General features: G+C 40.5%; 1 protein-coding gene across 1 annotated transcript in view; it reads right to left on the bottom strand.

Annotated features, from left to right (window-relative positions):
- The window catches only part of LOC138570873 (IgGFc-binding protein-like), a 211,652-nt gene that overhangs the window by 76,337 nt on the left and 122,419 nt on the right, over positions 1-12,896 (bottom strand). The gene's annotated exons all lie outside the window — the stretch shown is intronic.

Genomic DNA, 12,896 nt, shown 5'->3' with positions numbered 1-12,896 from the left:
TATATCTGTAAAAAAAAAAACACAAGCTAAAAAGATGGCCTATTTATTCCCAGTATACAGCTAACCTAATCTTTTGAGTATTCTTGAGACTGCACCCTTGCTAATGGTGAACAACGATGCATCCACTGAGAAACTGGTTATCTCTTTAGCAAACACAGCTTTCTTTCTTCATTATGCCTTGTTGTCAAAGGTGTAATGGATGAAGATGCATCTGGGAACTAGCGATGCCCGTTGGGAGATTCATATCTGATTCTCTCTCTTTGAATCTTTTGTAATAATAAAACGAATCGTAAACTAAAAATGTGACCTATTTCCTCCTAATGGACAGCATAACCTACCAGTTATTCTTCTTCATTTTTATTTTGTGTGCATTGGTTTAAAAAATAAATGTTTTCTCACAATAGCTAAGTGCAAGAAAGGAAAAGGAAGACATGATTTCCCAAACATTAGATACAATATAGCAGCTCATAAGATTGTTTAAATACACGGATAATTAGTTTACTATTCAATTTTTAACATGTACAAATAAAACCCAATGAATGAATCTTACAGCAGCTAAAGTGAATTTAACCCTTTTTGTGCACAAACGGTCTCAGGTGAAGGAGACGGATATCATTGGCATCAGTGCATTCCAAAAATATATGATTCGATGTTTCATTTCGATCAGGAGTTTTGCAGAACCTACAAAGTTTATTCACAGTATTACAGCCTGACCGGAGACGCGTGATTTCACCTGTCGGTAGTAAATTAAGGTGAAATCTCAAGAATATTTTGGCACAACGTCTGCTAGGAAATGTATGCAAATACACAGAGGGTTGATCCGCCTTAATGTTTTCCTCATACGCTAATCCCGTATAAAATTAATAGCTGGAGATCACTGCCAGAGTACATATTCAATCCGATTCCCAGTGTTTCAATGTTACTGAAGATGGGCTGTCAATCAAATTAGAAAATCCGTTCCCAACAAGCTAAAAGTGACATAACCCTCTGTACCAGCTCATTTAACCATCTGTGTTCACCATAGAAATCCTCCAGAACCCACAATTTATCCAATTCATCCAAGTGACAAAGCTCTAAACCACAGGTAATGCATGGGATTACGTTCCTGTTAAAGCATTGTATACAGAAAACCAGTGAGAAATCGCCATATCAAGTTTTCAAACATTGGATTTGGTCCGAGAAAAGATTCACTTTGGGTTTTAACAACAGGTACAGTAAATGTGGTCTACACTGAATCTTACATGGGTGTTTTATATTTCTAGAAGTGTCTGCGAATGTTTGTTTAATCAGTATTTATCTCAGATTTGTTTATCTGTGTGTAAATATAAAAGGTATTCATCAAACGTAGTAGGCCGGCAGGAGCATGATCAGCGAGGACAATGTTGTCATCGTAAGCATGCCAATGGATACTTAGTTGGACTAATCTAAAGGGAAAACTATGGGGGTCCTTACGAGTAGGGTGCTAGGGGCTTAATGGCACCATTAAGGATGGTGGTGCCATTCAGCCCCTACTGCCATATTCTGGGGTCCCTTCGCGGGTCCCAGCAGGAATGGCTGGTCTGACCAGCTGTTCTTTGCAGGACCAGTTAAGGGACCTTGGAGCTAATAACGGGCCTGCAATTTGCGGGCCCGTTATTAGCGCCTTCCCCATTCTCAGTGAGACCGGATCCGGGTTTGGAGGCAGCCATGGCGCTAATAGCACCATGGCTGCCTCCAAACTCGTAATAACCCCCTATTTATTTCAGCTAGCATAATTCCTAAAATAAATATATAAAGATTAAATAGGCATGGTGCTAGGAGGCATTCTTGTTTTAAGCCTGTGTATTTTGGTATCTTTTTTGACAGAGAACCCTGGTAATTCGACCTAATTCTTATGTATTTGATCAAATGAATATATATTAAATAACTCAATAAGCCAGATGGTAAAACCCAGGCCACCAGTTTACTCCAAATGTAAGGCTGGTTAACGTAATCAACTGCTGCTGTTAAATCAATGCTTGCTGCATACATTTTGCAGTGTTTGCCATCTGTTCCTGCCTCTGTAGGCAACCAAGGCATAACCATTTTAAACAAGTTACAACTTGTTTCCTGAAACCAGTTTGAAAAGTTTCTATTCCAACCGTGTCATAAGCTCAGGTCTTTAGCTCTCGTAGAGCGATAGATTCAAATATTTTTCTACTAACGTCTAGAAGATTTTCTCGGTTTGTAGTTGATAGGGTTGGACCTATTTCCCTTTTTAAAAATTGGGAAAATGTGTGCTAGTTTCCATGTCACAAGAAAAGATCCCCTTAAAAGAATCTCTTCAAACAGGATGATAAGTATCTCCAAGCACATTTTGACTGAGAATGTCATGATATAATTTGTCAGACCATCAGAACCGGAGCACATAAGTTCTTAGATTGTATGATTCGGCATTCAATGTCCTCGTAGCCTATATATATATTGTTAATTGCATTCACTTAATGATTGCTGGAATTGGGATAATGACTTTAGCTTTAGAGTATATATTTTTTTGTAATGGGGGATCCAAACGTCCGCCGGTGCAAAGTTAGTCTGCAATACCCTGAATACCCTGGTCTTTATTTGTTAATTACCAGAAATTGGCTTCCTACTTGCCCAAAATAATGTTTAGCATGGACTTGCTATTTCTACACAGCATGTGAGATATGTGATTGATAATCCAGTTATTATAGCCCTGATTTAGGTCCTGTAGTTCTTTCAAATACAAGGCACCCTCAATGATAGCTTTAGACAAGGGCCTGCGATTACTGCCTAGTTCCTTTTTTTGCAATTAACTAAACAGTCGTACCTGTGGTTTTTAATGTCAGGTTTACATTTCTGATTGCCCAGATTGTAATGAGACATCATTAACATTGAATCTGTTTTAAAAGGATTAAAAGATGAAAGCCCCATGAAAAATAACTTTGTCCGTCGGTAGATAAGACCCCAATATATTCTGTAACTCTATAAACCTTTGAACATTCCTTGAATGTAAAATAATGTGGTTCCCTCACACAGAAGAAGAAATTGACAAATGATTTATTAAAATATCTTGGGTCACTACTCCCAAATCGGAAGGTGCCTGCAGCCAATTATGGTCACTGGCAGTTCTCGTAATTACTTCCAATTGAAGGCAAAGTTCAGTTTGAGATGAGCAAAGATGTAATCAATGTAAGAAAGCCTAGTGCCACTAAGCCAGGTCAGGGCCGGGGACAATCCCTTACTACATTACCATTTCGTTTCAACATACCCCATGAACTATTCAGCAAAAATATAATCAAAATAATTGGCGATCTAAAACCATAGAACGTAAAACAATGAGGCATAATCTAAAACACGTGACTTTCTATGATGCGTTAGGACATGTCTGTAAGTAAGGAGGCCAATAGCCACACTTTTTAGTTTCTACTGACTAATGTCTGTATAATTTATACCTAGTTAGGCAGTCTAGAGTCTCAATCCAATGTATACCCCAACGCCTTCTCTTTACACACTCAGGATTAGAAATAAGGGTATTATCATCAGTACTGAGGGATGTAAAACTTGACTACATTTCTCTGTTTGCTCTGTTACCCTGAAATGTTTCTTCAACTCTGTGCACAACCTGAGGTCAACATACATATAAATAGAAGGAGGAAGGAGAATCTTCCTGTATAATGAAAGGAGATTCCATTGAACACGTGCCCTTATTGAAAGCAGATGAAGATTCGGTCTAACAACTACAGTAGGTAGATGCAAAACAGTGTTTCAAAGTATGCCCTCTAACGCAGATAAGGTGTCCGAACTGTCTAAATGCCAGAGTTCTAAGCCACAAACGATTGATGGTACAACCTTTCCTGTGTACAATTTCAACAAAGGAACAAGCTAACAGCAGCAAAATCGTTTCATTACACTCTTCATTTGCAAACAGAAGAAAGTTATATTTCTCATAGGGAGGAACAAGAGAAGAGATAGGAGTATTTTAAGTGGATAACTACCTCACTATTGTTATTTTGTAATGCCCAATGAGATATTGGTATTGTATGGCAATAGGTAAATTGTGTAATTTTTGTCTTTGAGATATTAAATCCAAGATATGTCTCCTTAAAGTAAGCTTGTATAAAATGTATTGCACTCTGCAGACCTAATGGAGTATGATCAAAGAGAACAAAATCACTGACATAAGCTGTCCACTTTCTGCTCAAAATACTTGACTGTATCAGGTGTTCCCAAGTTCAACACTTCCTAGTATCCCAGCACCTACTTAGATCAAGACAATCAGGCTTCTGACCTAATCACAGCACTGAAACAGCCTTTTTGGACCTTACAGTGCAGCTGGACATCATCCGGGATGCAGGAAATCTTGCCATCCACCTCCTCCGTTAACTATCCACAGCGTTTGACTTGGTTGACCATGATACTCTCTGACAACACCTTGGCTCTGACTTCCTATTCTCTTCAGATGCTATTGCCTGGGTTAAACCCTTTCTTGAAGATCACACTACAAGAATCTGCATTAGTAATTCTGCAGTTGACCCCATCCCAGAGCCCCTGGGTGCCTACCAAGGTTCCTGTCTGTCTCCCAGACTCTACAACACCTACACTAAGCCATTATTTGACATCCTTGATTCTCTTGATATCGCGTACAATAACGTTGCTGTTGATACACAAATCCTCATCCCATCACTGGGAACCACACTAAGGACACCATCATCATTAACAAGATTTACTCCACAATCCAAAACAGGATGGCCACTTGCAATCTTTGTCTAAATGTCGATAAAACTGAGCTATGTATTGTAGGATCCCCTTTTCGACCTCAGCAAGCTTGCCTCTGCCTACTACTCCTGCTCCGTAGATGGCACCCCCATCCCAGTGCTCAGACAAGTCAAAACCTGGGGCTCTACTTGGACGCTGAACTGAACATGACCAAGCACCTCAATGCCCTGGCAATCTGACCAGCATACACCACAAAACGCATCACCCTCTGTAGACAATTTCTGTCTCCAATGAATTTTCTCACACTGGCAAGAGCTATTATCATTAGCAATCATCACTATTGAAAAGTTCACCTCTGCAGCTAACTTATCCAAGTTACAACTCTTCCAAAACTAAGCTCTTTGTGCAGCCCTTTGTCTGTGCCAGTCCAACCACATCTAGGCCTTGAGGCGTGCAGCCCACTGGCTACCTAATAAAGTGTGCATTGAGTTTAAAACTTTGATAGTGGCACATCGCTGCATTTACAATGTTGCCCCCAAACACCATTTGAGTGCTCTCCGCTCCTCCAACAGTACTGCTCTTGTCACTCCATGATTCAAAAAGGCTAGAGTTGGAGGTGAAAGCTTCACTGTCACCGCTCCGCACTCTGGAACTCTCGACCCCCAAACATCAGCAATGAAACCTCCCATACTACCTTCAAGAAGTTGGGTAAAACCTGGCTCTTCAATAAATATGAATAATGACAATTTTCACCTTTTATATGCAATCACTTTCTACTAACATGCCTGTCCCACCTGGCTGTCACTTTTTCCTTAACCTGCCTTTTCTGTACAAATGCTGTGATACCCTTGGGTTCAGGTCTTACACAAATGTAACAAATAAGCGAGGCACTGGACTCCCTAATTCTCTAATCTTGGAGGGAAGATACGAATGCAGATGAATGTTGTTTCAAGATTAAAGATGTTCAAATTAAACAGACATAAAGTGAGGATACACCCATGTCTATATCCACAAGAAGTTTTTATTCTTTTTGATAGGGCATCAGGCATATTGATCCTAAGTCTTATGGATGTTGCTAAGTGTTACTCGTATTACAATGCTCAATAGGTCACACAGAAGTCCCCAGGCATCAAGCTTATACCAATAACGGGACTCATTTACGCAGTCAAACACAGCAGCCAAATATATGATAGTTGCATGGATGTCTGCAAAGTTCTTTGACAAAGCCTGTTTGTGAAGGCTGGAGACTACATAACAGCCCAGCTGTGTAGCAAAATGATTTCTAAAGCCTGTCTGGAATTTCACAAATCTGTCACCTTCCACAACCCATTTTTCAAACTCCATAACAACAAGACACAAGAAGATTTTCAATTGGTCTGTAACGTGCTGGTTTTAACATGTCCCATTTTTTGAAAATAGGAACTATGTGAACCTCTCATCCCGTTAGTGGGAAAGGATCACTGAAAGATTATTTGTTTGAACAACGTAGAGAGAATCTCTGCCCATAATATCAGGGGGCTTTTGAAAACGGTGTTGGACAACCCATCAGGCCCTGGAGTTTGAGAATATTTGGAGTTGATGATTAGTTTAGTTTAGTTTCTTTATTTAGTTTCTTTATTTATACAGATTAACAGCCTATCCTCGTCTTGGTTAATATAGTAAGACCAAGTAGCTGACAAACACTTTCGAGGGTGAGACTGACTGTTGGTGAATGCACCATATAATTTTTATGATATAGGAAATTCAGTCATTTTTACCTATATGATTGATTTGTGCTATATAACACTCTGCACTATTATTCCTCAGCATATACAATCCAGAGGACTTTTTTTCAAGCACAATATTTATTCTTAATCGGCTATTTTTGTTTAACATTGTGTCATGCAACTGTCATGCATGGCAGTCAGATTACATCTGGACCTGTTACTCACTCTTCGCACAGACCTGGTTATGCCCATAGAAATGCAAAGCCTTTCTATTCGAGATGGAGGCTGCTTGATAACTTGCCTGGAAAACGACATTTGCATTATATACGTCGTTAGTATCACGTGATTAGGAATTGTCACTTGTGTTCCACCTTACGTTTATAAGCAGCGTGGGGACGTCGCTCGCTGCTTCTGATTGAACAAACATGGAGTCTTGAAGCTGAAACTTTGATCTGCGTCCTCGCAACTGTTCAGCAACTTCTTCGGCTTTCCTTCTGCCTGTTCATTCCACACGTGATCTCCTGTAGCCGCGTCCAAGAAGAAACGTGCGGCTTTCGTTGTCTGAGTGTTCTTTTTCCACACGCTACCTTCAGCTGCGTCCAAGAAGATCAAGGTACGGCATTTCCTGCACACGCGATCTCTGGCAGTCCCGGCTGCGTGTACTATTGCTGGGTGTAATTCCACACGCTGTTTCTTGGACTCCTGCAGTCGCGTGGATTACTAGCATGCGGCTGTACTGGCTGCGTGTACTTTGGCTGCGTGTAAAACCACACGCAGTTTCCTGCACTCTTAACGTGAGTCTTTTCTGGCTGCATGTTTTTTGTTTGCGTGTAAAACCCCATGCGGTTTCCTGAACTCTTCACGTCCGGCCTTCCTGGCTGCGTGTATTTGGTTTGCGTGTAAAACCACACATGGCTTCCTGAACTCTTAAGGTGTGGCTTACCTGGCTGCATGTAAATTGTCACGTGTAAAAACCACACATGGTTTCCTGAACTCTTAACGTGCAGCTTTCCTGGCTGTGTGTATTTTGTTCACGTGTAAAACCACACACGGTTTCCTGAACTCTTAACTTGCGGCTTGCCTGGCTGCGTGTAAATTGTTCGTGTGTAAAAACCACACGCGGTTTCCTGAACTCTTATATTACTGCTTTCCTGGCTGCGTGTACTCTTGCCGTGTGTCCAAACCATACCCGGTTTCTTTAACTCTTTACAAGTATAAATTCACACGCAAGTTTGTGCTACACTCTGATTGGATCCTGTAACCTGTGATGAAACAACAGGTGGAATTCAACGCACTCTCTTCTGTTATACATGTGAAAGGAAGTACTGCCAACAATTGTTGATTTAGAAGGTGATTGTGCACGTTACTTTGGACACTATCCTGTGGTGCACCAACCCAGTATCTAGCGTGATCCTCGTGCCATTCGGGATAAGTTTTCCCTCACTATCCTTCCCTCATTTTCGTTGGTTCTTTATTGGATTACTTCAGAGACTTGGTGGCGGAACCTCCAGTTATCAGCACCTACAGGCTGACTTCCAATCATCTACAGGTTAGTGTTGTCCTAATTGATGAACTATTAGTGAGAATGAATGTTGGGGTACTTCTTCATTACATCTTAATCTATCCTAGGCTGACTTCCAATTGTTTTCCCTCGCCCTTACCAGTGATTCCCCCCTCTGCCTGTTATATTAGTCGGAGAGTGGTATCATTTGGATTTGGAAGGTCTATTTTTGACTTCACTATTTTCAAGCCGTTTGCTTCCATAAGGATCCGGAAGAACCCTTCAACTGTATCCTTTATGGTTATACCTGTATCCTTTTACTGGGTAGTATAAGATACGTGGTTGAGTTGTGACACATTGTAAAATCTCAACAAATCTTGTACTGTTGTTTGAATGTTGTCACTACTCTCACATGGACCTGTAATGTTAAATTGAGTTAAGGTTCTCAGATTAGAATGTAATCCTTTGTTTTTATTGGCTAATCCTTCATCATATTTATGATTTCTATTAACTTGCTTAAGAACCCAGTTACCTTGGTTGTTGACCTAAACAGTGGATGTTGTCTCCCAAACAAATGTATTGCATTTCAAAGGCCATGATAAATTCCGCTTTTCAGAACATGTAATGTCCCCAAGACCTTTATTATTTCCTCATCATATTATTTCACTGGGGCACCAGAAAATATGATTTCCCTTAGTGCAACTACTAAAGGAAGTGTAATTAGCAATTGTTTTCACTTTGTCCAGCTTAATCTCAGAAGAGGCCTTCAGCTAATTATGGTCATCTCATGTGGTTTCTACTACTTGCTAATGGCCACACTGATGTCAAGATGTAATCTATATATGAAAAGTGACCCAGATAAGACCACATAGAGGCTATCTCCTCTCATGTTTATGTTTAGTTTTAGTAAACCCCATGTGCTATATATCGCAATATATTAGATATATGAGTTATATTATAGGTCAGCACTTGCTGCCCTATATTTAAAGTGAAATCTATTATCAATAGGAAATGCACAAATTCGATGTCTAAGAATGTTTGAGCCGCAGGACGGATCAGCACAACATTTTTACAAGCATAATTTCAGGCCCCGGCATACAGAACTGGACAGGTTTGTGCTAAGATGTGTTATGGTTCAAAATATATACAGGGTCAAAAATTGTGTGTTTTTCACTTTTCAACCATTTTCCCATAGGGAAAATATCAATTTATGCACAAACGCACAGCCCAAACTGCTAGATGGATTTGCGCCAAATAAGACGCCCTTGAAAGAAATCCTTTGTTTGTTTGGTGTAAATCCGAGCAGTATATTTTTTTGTTTTATTTAGCGTATAGCGGGGTGCCCCATGTGCAAAATGCTTGTTATATCTTCTATGATGAGTTGCTGATGCCTAGGTTTTTTATTTCTGAAAATGCATCATTATGCAAATACGATTTTTGGAAACTGCCTTAAAATGATTTCAGGGTTTTAAGCAGGGCCGTTTTGAGACTAGGGAGCACATGTGCAGTGTAAGAAAGTATGATTTGTGAAGATTTGGTGCTCAGGTGTCTTGTTTGGGATATTTTGAGTGTTTTGCTGAGATCCAGATTTGAACTTTGAGTGGCAAATGTTTTTTTTCAAAACTATGATATATTGAGATGTGGCAATCTTGGTGATTGGAGGGGGAAAATGAGTATTTCAAGTTAATTTAGGAAGCAATACTTGCTTTTATTATTTTTTTTAAACGGGAATTTCTTCTTGAAATAAATCAAAGTGAGTAGGATGGGGGCATAACGGAGCTTTTAGTGTTTGGGGGATGTTCAATTTAGTTAAATAGCATATATTGGTTTAATTAAATTGAAATAAAAGTGCACAACATAAGATCAAGGGAAAGCGATGCTTTTTTACTGGATCCTTTTTTTTATTGGACATGCTTTTCATGTGACTTAATAGCGAAAATCTCAATTCATTCAGGAAAGATATCACAGTACCTAATTAGCAATCCTACCTGAGCCCCACATCCCTCTTCCCTGTCCCAGTTCTGAATAGTAATGTTACCCCAGTACCCAATAGTATTCTTACATTTACCCCAACATCCCTGTTCTTCGTTACATTACACAATACTAATCTTACCTTTACCCCTACTTCCCTCTTCCCGTCAAATTCTCCCACCACACCACCTCACTCTTCCTCATCAAAGTCGCCCTCTAGCCCCACCTCATCCTTCCTCATCAAAGTCCCTCACTACCACTGTGCCACTCTTCCTCGTCACAGTCCCCCACCACTCACTCACTCTTCCTTGTCACAATACCCAACTACAACCAACGCACTCTTTCTTGTTGCAGTCCCCCCCACTACAACCACATCACTCTTCTTCGTCACAGCACCACACTACCACCAACTCACTCAGGGACTTGCACTAATATTATTGCACTGGTCAGCTGGCCAGGGCCACTGGAAAACCATCGGCACGTAATGCAATGGTCCAGATGATCTATGGAACTCGGAGCCATGACCACATTTCACCATTCAGAAGAGCTCTTTATTGGTTAGCCATGAATGCCAGGATGGAGTTTAATATTTCCTGCCCCGTTTTCAGGGTTTTGTCTAGCCAAACTCCAGCTTATTTATCCATCAAACTGAGCAAATACAGTAGCACGAGGACTGTGAAAGTCTGACTGTAGCCGTTTGACAATGCTGTGATCAAATCTGGCTGCTTTTCATGTAGAGACACACCATTAATAGGCAATGTTATGCATGTTGGTATGCGTGGTGATGGTTTATTCTGTCCATGCAGGGAACTGTGATAATGACCCACCACCTTGTGTCTTTGTCAAATATGTCAGTCACACGAGGAGTATGCAACTGGCACATGCACACGCTGAGATATATATGTTCAATCTAATGGGAGCAGAATGGCAATTAGCCTAATGAGGGTGACAGTTAACAGTAAATATGCAATGAAATACAGGTCGTTTTCCCCATAATGCTACCATAAGCACGCACAGTCTTCCAAATGTAAACATGTAGGCCTGTAATCATTCTATTTGGTGGGTACAGATTGAAATATGCACATTATTTAAAGAAGCAGTCTCTAGGATGTTATCTTCTTTTGTAACCTTTTCTTTACCCCCAAGAGGTACCACTAAAAAGTTTGCAAACATGAAATCTTCAATAAAATATCAGTGGCATGCATGCTGTTTAGAATAGGACCACCTCACCTGCGACCATCACTTGTCTATCTTGTGGAGCTTCAGCGTCACCTTCAATCCTAAACTGTTCCTTTGGAGTACAGCTTTCTGAGTATGGAGATGGCATGTTAAGAGGGGCGCACAGCTAGTAGGTTCTGTTTGGTTATTTACCCACCCTTTACCTGCCCATGGCCAAATGAATTCCTATGGCCATTTCTGCCCAGTACCTGCCCCTCCCCACCCAAAACACATCCTCCTGGGACGTCTTTGAGAGATCTTTGTCAAGCAGTAGCATCCAACTCTGGCCTGCCATTATTATTTCTAAGCTGAGTGTCAGTGACTTCATTGCAGCTGTAAAATGAGCTACTGTTGTAATAAAATGTATAACCCAAGCAGGCCCTCAATCTCGTGATTAATATCTGTTCCTTGCACTGAAGAATTACTAGAAACCAGCATTGCTAAGCCAACAGTTTGATCTGACTTTCTCAGACTACTCAATCCTGACATGGGGCAGTATTAGAGCTTTCAAGTAATGTCATTTCATTTTATATAAGGCAGAATTGTTACCTTAAAATGTGCTTACACATACATTTACCTGAGAGTAAAAGCATTTTCTGATGTGTGTTTGCTCATGCGCACTTGAACGATCTGAATGACACAAGGCCTAGTGAGATCGTTATTTTGTCCTCCCTTTGTTTTCCCCCTCCTTGTCTTGTCATGCCTAGAAACACTTGTGTACAGGCATGTTATAAATGCCACACCATATCACCACATCATAATTAGCTTTAAACAGCCAGTGCCCATTGCACACCCTCATTACATTTTTTGGAATGCATGTATTCTTTATATCTAACAATTTGTTAAGTGCCCATCACTTTGTTTCTCAATAAATAATCGGTATCCTATTACATATTAAAATGTATTATGCGTGAATGACCTTTGTTAGATGAAAAGCTTTGGTAATTATTAGTCCAAACGTTTAGTCGACGATGAGTAGGAAAGTCACTACGTTGGTTTTCATTTCTAACCAGGGTTGACACAGTGGTGGCTGTTGATTGGTGAACCACATCCTTGATTATTTCATGGTCTAATGCAAAATGTATGTTATGCCAGTCGCTCGCTCCATTCCGAGTTTCGCTAAACCTACACACACCTTCTATGTGACTGCGAATTGAGTAGCCACATCATGTCATATGCTTGCAATTTCCATTGCCTTTCTGAAATATTTGCATCAGCTCCTTTTATTTTCAGTTTGCCCTGTTTTAGAGACTGCAGTGGGGGGCTGGAGGGACAATTCACACAATAGCAACCTCACCATTGGTTTTGCAGACAGAGGCAAATCATAATGTTTTCATGAAGTACGTTAGGGCTCACTGATGAGCTTGCAGCCTGAGCACAAATGTTTAACACTCCTGACATGGCAGGGAGACAGGAACCACAGAGCTCTCAAGTTTCCCGTGGCCATGCGATAGAAGGCCATTCAGTCCCGTTTTTGCTTGGAATTCTGTGACTTGCAGGTTTCTTAAATTTCAAATAGTAAATAAAAAAGTACACGTCTGAGGATTTGAGGGAAACAAATAGAACTTGATGGCCTTCTCATGCATGGCCACTCAAAACATGAGAGCTCTGGAATCACATTTCAAAAAGTAGCACAGTAATGAAATAAATGGCTTAGGTATGATTCTCCAGCCATTTGCTAGTTTTGGCAGTAAGGTGGAGCTTTAAGCGCTACCTATATGAGCTGCCAGTATTTTCATGGGAATTAAAGCTAGGAGAGAGATGTGTGTGTGGACTCAGATGGGTTTGGTAGTGTTTGGATT

The sequence above is a fragment of the Ambystoma mexicanum genome, chromosome 1p (assembly GCF_040938575.1).
Source record: "Ambystoma mexicanum isolate Mex_15411 chromosome 1p, UKY_AmexF1_1, whole genome shotgun sequence".
NCBI classification, from domain to species: Eukaryota; Metazoa; Chordata; class Amphibia; order Caudata; family Ambystomatidae; genus Ambystoma; species Ambystoma mexicanum.
Note: the sequence above shows the minus strand (reverse complement) of the source record. Positions and strands in the feature narration are given on the sequence as shown.